Genomic DNA, 15,340 nt, shown 5'->3' with positions numbered 1-15,340 from the left:
CCTACTTTAAAACTTCATATCCTCTGGGGTGCCTTTCTCTCACCTAATACTGCTTTATTCCTTATAACAACTCTTCACTATCTTATGGATTTATTTAGGTGCTATCTACCTTCCCCACAGGAACATTAAACTCTATTTTATTCAGTTGGTGTATTCCAACCCCCATGCCTAGAAGAGTGTCTAGGACAAAATAAGGTCTTCAAAAATATTTGCTGAATTAAGAAACGGAGTGATTATCTACAAGAGTAGAGTAGAGCAGGTCATATCATTATACCTGTGTTAGAGACAAGAAAACTAACCTACAAACGAATTGAGTGGTATTCCAAAGTCCTAATTAGTGGCATAAAAAAGAGATTGGCTCTGGATTTCTAAAGTTTGTTTTGTTTTTTCCACTATACCATATATTCTTTCTACACAAATTTGGTACAAGTTCCAATCAGAATACCAAGCTCTAGAGAAATTCAGAGCTCACAAACCAGTAAGCACGCACCTTTTGGTCAGCACCAAAACTCAACATGTGAAATCAGCTGACCGTATTTCTCCTGTCTTTTCCACAATTCCAGCCAAGAATCCTCTCCTAATTCAAAGACACTGCTCAAAACAAGCTTACCACACAGAACTCCCTCAGCTTCCACCCCAGCAACTATTGGACCAGTAACATATTCAGCTTAATGAGGAGCCCCTCGAGACTTATATTTTAGTCAGCTTTTTTTTGCTAGTGTGACTGAAACACCCAACCAGAACAACTGTAGAGAAGCAAAGGTTTATTTGCGGGCTCACAGTTTCAGATATCTTAGTCATAGAAGGCCAGCTCCATCTCTCGGGCTCCAGGTGAGGCAGAACAGCATGGCGGAGGAATATGGCAAAGGAGAGCAGTTCATGTGATGATCAAGAAGCAGAGAGAAAGAGACTCCATTCTCCAGGTACAAAATATATACTCCATAGCCACGCCCTCAACAAACCACTTCCTCCAGCACACCCCACCTGCCTCCATTTCCCATTCAGTTAATCCCATTAGGAATCAATTCACTGATTAGGTTAAGGCTTTCATAACCCAATCCTTTCCCCTCCAAACCTTCTTGCATTATCTCACACTTGAACTTTTGGGGGACACCTCATATCCAAACCATAACTTAGAAAGCCTAGATGACATAACTGATTGCCTCCCCTCCACCCCAATGGCATCCAGTCCTCATGAATGCCACAAAACATATCCCACAAAACCATTAAGAAATAATCTTGAAACAAGAGAACCCAATCTAATTGTTCCAGAATTTCTAAATGCTGGACTTAAATTTGAATCTCTCTTTTTATCCAGAGATTAACTGACCACTGTTTTTATATACTATATTCCTCAGTTTTTTCTTATAACTTTAGAATTTTATTTTAAATACTGGTGCTGGATCCAGGATTGGGAAAAATTGTGAAGTTGGTAAATATCCATTTTTCTGACCTTCTTTACCCTTTTCTGTACTGGCTAAAATATCTAGAAATCAGAATTGAGTACTTCCCTCCAGCTTGATTTTCAAGATAGTATTACATGCATTAGACCAACATCCCCTCAAATTTGTTCCCCTGAAGACTAACTGTGTAGTGATTGTCTGCTGTGATTAGTTTCATGCTCTGATAATCTGGGGAAACCCTGCATCTGATACACAAACCTCATGGATTTCAATCACATAAATATATATTGAAGGTTTGAGAAAGACATGGTTATTTGACAGTCAAAATTCCCAGAATTATTTGACCAACATATCTCATTTCTTTTTCTCTTAACGCCTATTAACTTCCAACTGAATTAGTGTTCCTTGAAGGATATTTTGCTCTAAGTCTCTATAAATCCCAGCTCCACACTCTCCCAATCACCATCAAAGCCAAATAATATTAACAACGACAAACACCACCAATTTACAACATAAAGTAATTTACACCTCTGCTTCAACATTGCATTTTCGTCTTAGAGCTGCTGCAGTTATGACCTGCTTCTGGTACTGCAACTGCCCTTGAAGGCTCTGCCTTCTTCTGACCTCCTCCCTGGCATTCATTCAGCTCCTTGGGCCAGCTCCTGCAGTACTTTGTCTCTTAAGAGTCATGTAATGGCTCTGACCTGAATAGACCTAGCTATGTGAATTCTTTAATTCTCCTCTCCACATTGCAACCTTTCTCCCAGGCATTCTGTTCAGGTTCTAAATGTTCCCTGCCATTTAAACAATTGCCTCGTGAACTACAATTAATTTGATGATGGAAGGAGTTAGGGTGGCCAAGAGGCCAGGAAAGCAATCACTTGTGGCTCTCCCGTCAATTCCAATTACCTCTGCTAATGAAAGAGAGAAATGCTCGGAGAATCCAATGTTGCCTCGGCTGACACCTCCAGAACTTCATCAAGAAAACGGTGGACCTTCTCTGAATGTCCCTTGCAGTCCAAGTGCCATCCTGGAATCTAAGTGACCCTGCAGAGCTTCATCCTTTCAACCACTTGGGTCAACTGACCTCAAGGAAAATGTCAAAAGAGGATTGATAACTTTGCTTCAGCATCATGGCAAATGCCAACTGATCAGCTCTTATAGGAAGTTTCTAGGTAGTTCTAGACATAGGTAAATCCTCTTTAGAATTTTAAAATAGAACTGGGAAAGGGCTGTCACACTGAGCAAACTTCATCTTTGGAAAAAAAAGTGCCAGTTCCTTGCTCCACACTCCATGTTTTCTGGGAGATATCAAATTGGACAACATGAACACAAGCCTCCAAATTTTAGATCCTAGAAATAAGTACAGCTATAAGGGCATGACAGAAAAAAGCCACAAGACTCCTAGGAACAGTTCTTATTTTGTTGCTGGTTCCATTTTCAGTCATTTTTCAGAGCCAATGTACATTCTCAACCCTTTTAAGGGCTTGTCACTTGGCTACCTTTGGAATGGCTGTCACATTTTATGATGGCTTAGAAAATGCTGTCCTTCTTCTCACTCTTCAGAGGACACCCTCGGGCTGAAGTTAACAACACAGGTTTGAAGCTAGCTAGACATGGGGTATAGTCAGTTTACAGTGCTTAGTGGCTTTCAGAGAGTCCTCATGTGTGTGCTGTTATAACAAAAAAAGAAACTGGATAATTTATTTTAAAAATACACTTATTTCTTATAGTCCAGAGGCAGGGAAGTCCAGTATCAAAGTGCCATCATGAGGTGAGGGTCTTTTTGCTACCTTATCCCATGACAGAAAGCCAGTAAGCATGTGGGAGAAAGAGAGCTTACTTTTATAACAAAGTCATTGTCAATAATAACTGACCCACTCCTAAGATAACCAACTCACTAGATAACTAACCCACTCCCATGATAATAGCATAGTGAAGAAAGCAGGAATGGTCAATTAAAATAATTAACAATCATGCAGCAGTGGTTTTGCATGTATAATCAAAAAGACAGACTAGTTTACAGAATTTTCAGATCTACACAAATGGTTACCAAATGAGAAAAATCATGAAAGAGAACCATTACAAAACATGGCTCTGTCCTTACTGAGCCTAGCCCTCTGAAAGAGAGGAAGCAAAATAGTAAGACAACTAAAGAATTCTTTGGGCATAAATTTCTTTGAATTTGTTATATTATTATGTGTCATTCTGGCCCCAAACTAAAAAAAAAGCATTCAATATTTTAATTGGCCAATGATATTCACTCTCTCATAATAAAAATGAATAGAAATAATCTTGCTTACTTTCATTTTTATCTAAAGTTCAATGAAATTTTCCACCAATCAGTTCTATCCTTAGCTTGCACTGAAAATGCTGCTATTGAAGATGATTCTTGTTTACAGAAATGTTTTCATGCATCCTTCCCTAGCCACCAAAGCTAAATAAATCAGTGAGTAACCCAGGCCTCTGAAGTTCATTTCATGTCCTTGACACTGGCTCTGCTTTTGGGCGGCTTCCTTCAGTCCTTCTTGCCTGCTTCCAGACTCCTTCATCCAGAACCTGAAAGATAAAAGGGAAGAAATCCAGGAAATAGATGCACTTTAAACTGCAATCTCAACCCATTTGAAACTGATTAAAGGGAGAGTAAGCAGCTATGTTAGGTTATTACTGGGGCTTACTCAAACCATTAATGAAGATTTTGTTAGCATTTTAAATGTTATGGTATATGACCTTTTGGCTTAGGTAAAAATATTGCAATAATATATTTGAGAAGTAGCAACTCAAGCTTTCTCCTGCCTGACCAGCAAGATGTATGCTTTTTTTCCTTCCTCACCAGAGCAAACACATATACTGATATTGATCTGCTGTCAAAGGTGATTCCTGCAGACAAAATTAGTCTGCAAATCATCTTGCCTCTAACTAGATGCCTTTGAGTACAAACATGAGGATGATTCATCTTTTCCAAACAGAATGTAACTGGCAAAAATGTTGTATTGCTTTAATTTCGCCTCTGGATCTGGGGGGAAAGTCAGCTCCGCTATTACTGAATGAACTCCTTATTCTTCCACGTTGAGTCTGACTTGAGCAGGAGAGCACATCGACAGTCAGCTTGTTTTAGGAACAGCTGGTTGACTCACTGATTACAGTCAGCAGATTTTCTAGCTGTGTCAGGGCCTGCCTATGATTGCATCCTGGGAAGTAAAGATATTCCTTCAGCAGGTGGGACTTCTAAAATCAGCAGTGGCTCAGGAAACTCAAACGTTCAAGTCCCTAGGTGGCCAAAAACTCATCATGTGGCACAAATCAGTCTCTTCTCTGTGTTTGAAGGCAAACCTAATTATTCTTCATTGTTGTCAGCATCATCAATGCTCTGACCATCACCCAAAGGATTAATAAAACTCCCACCTGCCTTGGGTACAGTACAAATGCAAGGGAAGAAATTGCTCCCACTCCAAGTCTCCCAGTAGACTTCTTTCTGAGTCTAGTTACCACCATGTATTGCAATTAATGGAGAAGGTGTATGCAAGCATGCATCTCTATAGTTAGTCCACTGTCCTTGCATTGGAGATACTAGGACTAATCTTGGTGCACTAATCTGCACAGTGATGCACAATTCCAAGGAAGACTCCAAACATTCTTGCAATGGAACCAACCCAAAATTCATCATCCAACAAAAAGCATCAAAGTGATCATTTATAGAAAGATACTTTAGAACATATTGATAATTACATATGTTATGATTAGAATATGAGGTGTCCCCCAAAATCTCATGATTTCCACAATCTTCCAGGCTCACAAACTGAGCTGCTTTCCTCTGCCATGCCCTTCCACCATAATATTTTTCCTTACCTGGGGCCCAGAGCTATGGGGTTGGGTGACCATGGACTAAACCTCTGAAACCATGAGATCAAAATAAATGTTTCATCCTCTAAGTTGATCTTTTGGTGTATTTTAGTGAAAGTGACAAAAAGCTGACAAATAAGACATGAAGCAAATCCTCATTATTATCATTAATGAAAAAAATGATGAAGTAGTTAGTCCAAAGCAGAACTTAATCAACATTATCAATATTTGACTTAGTCCCTGTGTGATGGCGCAGGCCTGTAATCCCAGCAGCTGGGGAGGCTGAGACAGGAGGACTGAGCGTTCAAAACCGGCCTCAGCAATGACTAAGCAACCCAGTGAGACCTTGTCTCTAAATAAAATAGAAAAAGGGCTGAGGATGTGGCTCAGTGGTTGAGTGCCCCTGAGTGCAGTCCCCAATACCCGCCCTCCAAAACAAATATTTGCCTTAGGAATGTTATATGATTTTGTATACACTAGTGTGAATATGTGCCCAGGCTGAAAATTAGTTTGCCTTTCCCCAGCATATGGAGCCAGAGCATGTGAGAATAAAATTCAGCATGTTCTCAGTGTCAAGGGACAGTCAGTGAGGAATGAAATAAGCAGTTCAATTGAACCATAATATGGACTAGCTAAGTGTGTAGGAGTGCATGAGTGTGTGCATGAAGGTTTGGTGAGTGTTTTTCGTGTCTGTGTGTATACCTGCTAGAGGGCTTAACCTTCCAACATCAACTGTGAGAAGCTTGTGGGTGTGGAGGAACCACTCCCAGGACAGTTTCAGAGAACAGCATCTGCTTTATTGCGCAGCAAGAACAGCTTTTATAGCAGGTATGTACTGATCTACATATAACAGTCATAACAGTCCAGGGGTAATACACACATATCATCTTACAGAAGTCAAGACACCAAGAGTCCAGAAACTGCCACATACCCTGACCCCACACCAACAGGAAGAAATTGTGCTTTCCAGTGTTCTGACAGCACTTTGTCCCAAAAACAGTGTTCTAGGTTAGGACTTTCCTGTTGCACAATGAGCAAGATAAGCATTCTTCCATGTGGGTTCAAGGGGTTAGGCCCTGCAGCATATACCTATGTATATTTATGCAGATCTCATTGTATTTGTCTTTAGGACAAAGCTGTGGTACAACTCTGTTAGAAAAATCATCTTTAAAAATACCCCTTTACATGGAGTTCATTCAATTAGTTTCATTTATTAATATTTATATTTCACTTATTATTTTGTTTAAACCCGAGGACAACAAACTATGGCCCATGAATCAAATCTAAGTTGCTACCTATTTTGGCTAATAAAGCTTTATTAGAACATAGCCATGCCCGTTTATTTACATAGTGTCTGTAGCTGCTTTCACACTGAAATTGTTGTGACAAAAACCCTATGGAACACAAAGCTAAAAAACATTTGTTAACAGAAAAAGTTTGCCAACCGCAACTCCAAGTACTTTACAATTACTAACTCATTCAATGCTTATAACAATCCTAGAAGATAGATATTAGTATTGGAAGATATCATCTGTTTGTACTGAGCAAATAATTTTTTTTTATACTGAGGATTGAACCCAGGGGCACTCTACCACTGAGCTACATCCCCATCCCTTCTTGTTTTTTTTTTTTTTTTTTTTTATTTTGAGACAGGGTCTTGCTAAATTGCTGAGGGTGGCCTCAAATTTACAATCCTCTTAGCCTCCCAGGTAGCTGGGATTACAGGAGTGTGCCGCTGTGCCTAGCTAAATAAAAACATTTTGGTGAGGGTTTCACTGGTGTTATAAAAGCATAAAGTTCGAAAAAAAAATTCACAACATCCTAGGGTTTCTGTATCCAAACCACTCTATGGACAATAAACTCAGGAAAGAACAGAAAAAGAAAAAGAAGAAAAAAACAAAGAAACAAAATTATATCAGAAAACAGGACTAAATCTCAATAAAGGGTAGACTTTTTTTTTTCCTAGAAAGTCTTGAATGAACTCCTCATAAAAAGCATTAAATAAAAGTATAAAAAGAAAAAGAAACTGAAAATAGGAAACACAAGAAATATAAAGGGCCAGAGAGAAAATTATTTGAAAAGAAAGACAAAGAAAGTTGAACATTCATTTTATGGACTCCCTACAAAAGAAATTAAAAAAAAAAAGTAAAAAAAACTAACTGGCATGAGATCATATCTCTTTGCAGTTTGGATTTGCATTTCCCTTAAAGATACTGATATTGAACATATCTCACATATCTGTTGGCCACTTGTATTCCTTTTGAAATATATTCATATCATTTGCCTATTTTTAACTGGATTACTTGTGGCTTTTTTGTTATCAAGGTTTTTTGTTTGTTTTTATGCATTCTATATAACTATTTAAAATAGCAATGAGATGGAATCAGTCCGGGTGCCTATCAAAGGGTAGTTGAATAAAGAAAATGTAATACGTACACATTGGAATATTATTTCACCACAAAGAATGAAATCTTGCCATTTGCAGCCAAATGGATGGAACTAAAGGACATATGTTAAATAAGCCAGACAGAAAGACAAGAACTCATGTTCTTGCTTATGTGTAAAACCTAGAATGTCTATTTGAAAGTAGAATAGTGATGAATATAGGTTTGGAAGGGTGTGGGGATAAAGGGAGGATGGTCTTCATCAGTGCACTCTATAAGCATGTGTGGAAATATCACACTGAACCTCACTCATATCTACAAATAATGCATTTTAATAACAAATAAAAAGGGAACAAACGTATTTAAGAAAACAATGTAATAGGTATTCCCATGAATAAAATAAATCCCACGAATCTATAAATTAAAAGGGCCTCTTAGTAGACACATGGGAAAATCAACCCAGAATACATCATGACAGGAATATGCGGCAGAGGGGGGGTCCGTTTACCTCAGGAAAGTCAGAAAGCAAAAGAGAGAGGAAGGAGTTGGGGTCCCAATAGCCATCCCTTTCAAAGGCACAACCCCAGTGACCTAACTCCTCCCAGTAGGCTCTGTCTCTTAAAGGCTCCACCACCTCCCAATAGCACCGCAGGCCGAGGACCAAGGAAGACACCTAAACCATAGCAGTAAAGAAGGAGAAAATAGAAAGTAGAATAACATCATTAACTGCACAGGCTGAGGGAGTCAGATGACACCATTCAAAACTGAGAGAAGTTCAAACTTAAGTAAAAATAAAGGAAATTGCAAGGCACAGTGGCCCACGCCTCAAATCCCCAGCAGCTCAAGAGGCTGAGGCAGCAGGATCCAGAGTTCAAATGCAGCCTCAGCAAAAGTGAGGTGCTAAACAACTCAGTGAGACGCGGTCTCTAAATAAAAACACAAAATAGGGCTGGGGATGTTGCTCAGTAGTAGAGTACCCCTGAGTTCAATCCCTGGTACCAAAATAAATAAACAAATAAATAAATATAAGGGGATTTGAGAGCACTAATAAATGTATTAACCCAAAGGAAATCATTTAGAATTAAAGTTAAAATTTTTCTCAAATACCAAAATGAAAATTTTTAAAAATCAAGAACATTAAAGCAAGTGAAAAGGAAAAATAGTAAATGTGGAAGGGTGTACATAGTTAACATAAAGGAATATGTTTGAGATCAAATATTACAGTCACATGGATAAATGTGAACAGGCTAAAATTATCTACTAATGGAAAAGATTTTCAAGTTGAAGTATAGTGGAAAACCTAAGTCTACAGTATATATGAGCTAGACTTACAATGAGGAATTCAAAAAGATTAAAAGGGTGACCAAAAATGAAGCAGGTAAAACAAACCAACAACAACAAAGAGGTCACAAACCAAAAGGCATTTAATGAGACAAAGAAGGACATTTTAACATTATTTGAAAGTACATTGAAGATACAAGTCATGAATATCTAGACAGCAAATAACCTAGCAACCACCTATATAAAATACAAGTAATCGACAAAACAAGGAGAAATACAAAGAAACACACCAACAATAGGACACTGTCACACACTACTCTCAATACAACACAGGTCAAGTAGGCCAAAAATTGAGGTTCTAAAATATCTGAACAGCAAAGGGTGGACCTTTTGGACATGCATCAAACACTCTACCCCGATAAAAGAAAATACACCTTCTTCTCAAGTGAACAAGGAATCAAAATTGAACATGTACTTTGGTTCCAAGAAAACATCAGTGGGTTCCATTCAGTAGAAATATTATAAGCAGCACACTTCAATAACAATGCAAAAAAAAAAGCTAGAAAATAAAAATAAGGGGGTAAAAAAAAGGCCTCTAACTCTTGGGCAAGAGAAATGTAAATAGAAATTCTGAAAATAATAATGATTATAAAAATAAAAGAGCACTAATAAATGTACCAATCCATGGAATCAGAAGAAATTCATGAATTCATAGCTCTGAACATCTGTATCAATTTTAAAAAAAATGATAGTATAAAAATAAAACTATGAAAAGAACATGCAAGCAAAACAAAATAAATTTAAGAGCAAAGATTAATGAGGTAGAGAAATTTTTAAAAGATGTATTATAAACAGCTATATGACCCCCCCCCCAATGAAAATTTGAATGAAAGAGGTAAATCCTTTGAAAAATCCAACTTATATGTGTATATAAAAGTATACACACATACAAAAATTTTGACTGGTCATGTATTAAAAAAAAAAACTGCATCTAATTTAAAATCTTTCCATAAAATGATCTCCAGGCCCAAAAGTCTTCACCAGTGAATTCATCCAAATATTTTAGAAAGAGCTAACAAGTGAGAAGAGAAAAAATTTTCTCAAACTCTCAAGCCTTTTTGTTGGAAAATCTGTTGGCCAGTCTGACTTAACCACTTCAGGTAACCAGAACTAGGGCACTCTCTCCCAGGGCTCTCTGCACTAGCAATGGGAGCCTGCTATTTTCACCCTCAGTCCCAAAGCAGGAGACAGCTGCCACTTTGCTGAACAGTATACTAGAAACAAGAGCCAGCAACTTCCTTGCCGTGGCCAAATATTACTGGAAGATTTCAGTGTCCGAGAGAGCCTAGCAGGAAGTCAGACTGAGCATGCCCAGGTTGCCCTCCTGCAGCCAGCACAGGAGGAAAACACAGATAAGGAAATAAAAGGGGAAGGGACTTGTGGAAAAGACAGAGCCACATGTCAGGTTCTTAAGACAAAGCAGATACTTCCAAAGAACAATGGAGTCCTTTATTTGACCACAAAGCAAGAGAGACATCACTGTCTTCCTGGTTCATGACCACACCTCACTCAGGACTTCTTAGATACCAGAGAACTGCAGGGGCACAAATTTCTATTTAGCATACTCATTTTTTTTTCCCTTCAACTCTAAAGCAGAGCCATTCTCCCAGAACACAGAACAAATGACAAGGAGAGAATCCCTCTGCATGCCCAGGAAATGCATCCAAATAGAATATGAAATTGCTGACCTCTCAGAGCCTTTTGTCTCAGAATAAAATGCTCATCTCTGACAAAGACTCACTAATGTTACGCCTGCAATTTTCCAGTTGCCCTCACCACCTTCTCCTCATCTCTGTCCACCCTCTCCAACCCACATCAAGCAGACACATTCCAACAGCACCGACTATTTTCTGTACCCACAGAGAGTATCAACAGGCTTTCTGACTCCTCGTTGGGTCCAGCCAGTGGGAAACAGGAGCATGAATGGGATTGCAGAGAGACAGGCCTCCCCGCTGCAGGTCCTGGAATGAAAGTGTCCTGCTCCAATCAGGCAGTTCCCACCACCTAATTCTGTCCCTGGGTTCCATAAGAACCCCTCCCCACCCCAGCAGTCCTCCATAGACAGCCTTCCACACGCCATTACTTCACCTGTTGCACTGCAACCCATCCCCCACCCCAGTGGCTTTTCTCTGCTTTGCTGTCTCATTTGAAAAGTTACTTTATTAAGCTTCCTTCAAAAGCCTACCATCCCTTCATATGCTGCTGTTCTTTCTGACTCTAGAGATGAAGAAAATAATCTGAGGAAAAAAAAACAGAAGCAGCCTTGAGGACAAGGCCCTGTTCATGTGCTAGGCCACAACAATGAGGACCTGTCTCTCTAAATGTCACTCGAGGATATTCCAAATCTGAACATACGAAAGAATATTGGTGTTCATCTTTCTTGGACCTAGGAAACTGAACAGAAAGTCTATTTTATTTCAATGAAATATCTGCACAATAAATGTTTGCATTTCAGAAGCATTTTCCCCAAATAATTGGACAATACCTTTCTTCCCTAACAAATATTTGAAAATTATTGTGAAATTTTGTTTGTTTTCTTCTTTTTGCTTTCCTTTGTTTTTAGTTTTTTAAGTTGTTAAAATAATCCTTCTCTGCCATGCTACTAAAATCTCAGCTTCTTTGTAGGTGTAGCCAAGAAGAAAGAGAAACTTGCTACAAGTTCTAGTGGCCATTTTGACCTTGACCCAGAGATCCAGGAGGGCTTGGAAGACATGGTCCAACTCCATTTGTATCACTCTCTAACTGAAACCCTGATTTCTATCCCCTTGTAAATATGCCTGCTTTAACTCCCATTTTCAATGGTCTGTTAGTCATTTAATTTAGACTAATGTATGTGTGTGTAGTACATACATAGATAGATAGTCTTATTTTGGAGTCAGAGGACCTAGGTTTAAATTCTGGCCTATGAACTTAATAATTATATTATTTAAATGCTCAGATGTTCATATCTGTCATCTATAAAATAGGCATAAGAAAATGTTCTCACCTGCATGGTGTTGTTTTATTATTTATTTATTTTGGTACTAGGGATTTAATCCAAGGATGCTCCCCCCCACACCTATTTTTATTTTCATTTTGAGACAGGGTCTCATTAAATAGCCCCGGCTGCCCTCAAACTTGCAATCCTCCTGCCTCGGCCGCCCCAGTCAGTGGGATTACAGGTGTGTGCCATTGCACCCAGTTTTCACGGTGTTATTACAAAATGCAAATACTATAACTTACATAAAAGTATATAAAAACCTGATATGCCTGGCAGTCTTTTATAAAAACAATTTTTGAAGAACTGTGAAATCTAAGCCATTGTATCCAAAGATCAAATATTAATTAAGGGCTTGGCAGTGATTCAGAAGACAGAAACAGCATAGAGTATGCTCTGGAGTTTGCAACATAATTAAGGAGACAAGCTGAATATACTTATAGTAATTATTAAAGAGCATTACCAAGTATGTTTTTAGACTGCTAAGTTGTATCATTAAAAAAATAAGCCCCAGGTTCAAAGAAAAAAACAGAGTAGTATGACTTCGTTAATATACTCAGAGATGTCTTCACAGAAGAATTTTGAGCATAATAATTGGAATTAACCTTTATTGCTTCTTATTATAACTTTAAGCATAATTTAACTTTAAGCTAGAATAAAAACAATAAGTAATTATGATCATGATAGTTTTCTCTTAGATGTTTTATATTTTTCAATAGGCTTTTTCTTTTGTCACATTTCCTTTTACTGTGATAGTTGAGATGCATTTGTGAAAGTATTGGTTTTTCACATTTACTCATCTAAACCGCAAAACAATGACAAACGATAATTATTACTTACCCCATTTTACAGAGGAGGAATTAGGGTTCAGAGAGTTTGAGTGACTTGCTCAGTGTGCACAATTATGCAGTGGAAGAGCAAAAATTCAAAGCTGAGCAGACTCACTTCTTGCTTTGAAACCCACTGCTCCCCTGCATCCATCGGAGTGTGCCTGGAGCTGATACTGCACAAATATTCTTCATACTTCCTGGCACAATGTACCCTCAGACCACTTCCTTCCTGGCTCCCTCTTATGCAGTAACTAAATGAGAATTCGAAGAGGTTCTACTTCCAGGTCTATGAGTAACTCACTATGTAACCTTAGGGAATTGAATATCTGCTGCTACAGTTTCATTCTGGATAAATTTTAAATACTGACACTTTCCCAAATGCACCTCCACTATCACAATAAAAGGAAATGTGACAAAAGAAAAAGCCTATTGAAAAATTTTAAAAAAATCTAAAAGAGCAAATTGTCATGATCATTATTACTTATTGTTTTATTATTGTTCTAGCCAAACCCATGACCAGAAGGTACAGTTCTATTCGCAATCTGTAATGACCCAGGGAAAGCTGGGAGATACATGTAGCTGGATCAGCATAGCCTTACAGTCCCCAAAGGACTGCTGTTGTGCACGTCCTACAGCAGATGGGAAAGCAGATGAGCAGATCTGGATTATGCAGCGATGCATGGATGCAGAAGAAGAGAAATTACTTTGGGAACCAACTTCTGTTTTCTGCTTCTGTCATTTTATACAGGACTACTTAATGTTTCATTTTCCAATTTCTCTGAATATAGATGCCTTTGATACAGGAAAGACACAGGGCTCCTAAATAAAAGATGAAATAGGAAAATGGACAAAGAGTAGTGAGATGTTTGCTTCTTTTAAATACACACTTCTACCTTAGCAGCATAGAGAGCATTGAGAATTTTTTTTTAAAGCACATGCACTGATTCAGATAACACAATCTGCCTAAGGACACGTAAGCAAACTCAGATGCACTCAGATGCACCAGTCCACTGTTAAGGGACAGAAATCAACCAGATGAATCTGCCCCTGCCAAATTGGCAATCTGATAATGTCAATGACTGAGAGGAGCTAAGATTGGACTTTGGACCAAGTGTGGGAGCCTTAAAATACATAAATTGGAAGTAATAAGATGGGAAGAATCTGTTTTGTATTTAATAACCTGAAAAAGCAAAGGGGAAAGAATTAATATTCCCTGTGCTTGCCATTCCAGTGATTTAAAAGGAATTTTTACTTGGTTAAGGAGAATGCAGGAACAGAAGCATAGATGTGACAGAAACATTGACAACTATTTATTCATTCATTGCCTCACTCATTCGGAAATCACTCAGTGATTGTCAAAAAAAAAAAAAAAAAACAGCTATATGTCATGTGTTCAAACACAGGACTAGGTACTATGAATAAAAAATGAATGCAGTAAGCCAGGCATGGTGGTACAGGCCTGCAATCCCTGCTACCAGGGAGGCTGAAGCAGGAGGAGCCAAGTTCAAGGTCAGCCTGGGCAATTTAGCAAGACCCAGTCAAATTCTTTTTAAAAACTGAAAATTATAAAAGGGGCTAGGAATGTAGCTCAGTGTTCAATCCCTAGTAACACACACACACACACACACACACAGAATGAAGCCTAATTTTTCATGAAAATAACTCATAATGTAGCAGCAGAAATAGAAATAAGTAGAAAAACCTAATGTGATGGGCTGTGTTTAATGATGAGATGGGCACAAGTTCCCAGGGAACCCCTAAGGGTGTGGAGAAGGATGCTTCCTGGAGAAATGGCCCGAGTTGAGTGTTGCAGTGTCAGTAGGAGTCAGCCAGGTAGCAGGTGGGGAGACTTTCCACCAAGGGGGCCTAATTGAGTAAACAACTGAGAATCAGCTGGGGAATGGTTTGTGCTGGCAACTTCAGAAGGTTCCTCATTACTACCATGTAAAATGCAAGGCAGGAAATGGGGGAGAAGAAGCTGGCTTCCTCTGGAGTAGGAGCATGTGTTTTGTCCCACTGGCTAGGGGTTCTCCAGTGTTAGCATGCTTCAGAATTACCTGAAGGGTTTTGAAAACTTGGCCTGTCCCCAGAGTTTCTGATTCAGTAGGTCTGGGTGGGGTCTGAGAATTTGCATTTCTAGCAAGTTCTCACATGATACAGTTACTGAGACCACAGTAGGCTAGTGGAGGGTAAGACAAGGATAAGGTCAGCTGTGCTCCTACAAACCCTGGGTTTCTTGGGCAGGCTGCATTGAGGGGGCATGGACTGAAGGCAAGGAGGCCAGTTAGGAGGCTGTGGCAGATGCCCAGATGGAGAAGGACGTAGATATTAGTTAGCAATTCCATATTTATTACCCACAGAACATCATAATGGGCAAATCAATGAATCATGTTTGCAATGTCTAACTCTTTCAAGAGAACATTGAAGCAAGCAACAGGAAGAGAATATATTTAGGAGAAAAGAAGTAGAACTGGAGCTGATTAGAACTCTCTGATTAAAAATAAGGCTCTATTCTCTGATTAAAACCAAAGAATAGAGATCAGTTCCATCCCTTGGATTTCT

General features: G+C 38.7%; 1 long non-coding RNA gene across 1 annotated transcript; it reads right to left on the bottom strand.

Moving 5' to 3' along the window:
• Positions 1-3,388: 3,388 nt before the first annotated feature.
• Positions 3,389-12,922, bottom strand: LOC114092095 (uncharacterized). Its single transcript, XR_003582626.2, has 2 exons — positions 12,789-12,922; positions 3,389-3,962 (listed from the first exon to the last, which is right to left on the bottom strand). It is a non-coding gene; the product is annotated as an uncharacterized lncRNA (long non-coding RNA).
• Positions 12,923-15,340: the final 2,418 nt, after the last annotated feature.

This window comes from Marmota flaviventris, chromosome 12 (assembly GCF_047511675.1).
Source record: "Marmota flaviventris isolate mMarFla1 chromosome 12, mMarFla1.hap1, whole genome shotgun sequence".
Lineage (NCBI taxonomy): Eukaryota > Metazoa > Chordata > Mammalia > Rodentia > Sciuridae > Marmota > Marmota flaviventris.
Note: the sequence above shows the minus strand (reverse complement) of the source record. Positions and strands in the feature narration are given on the sequence as shown.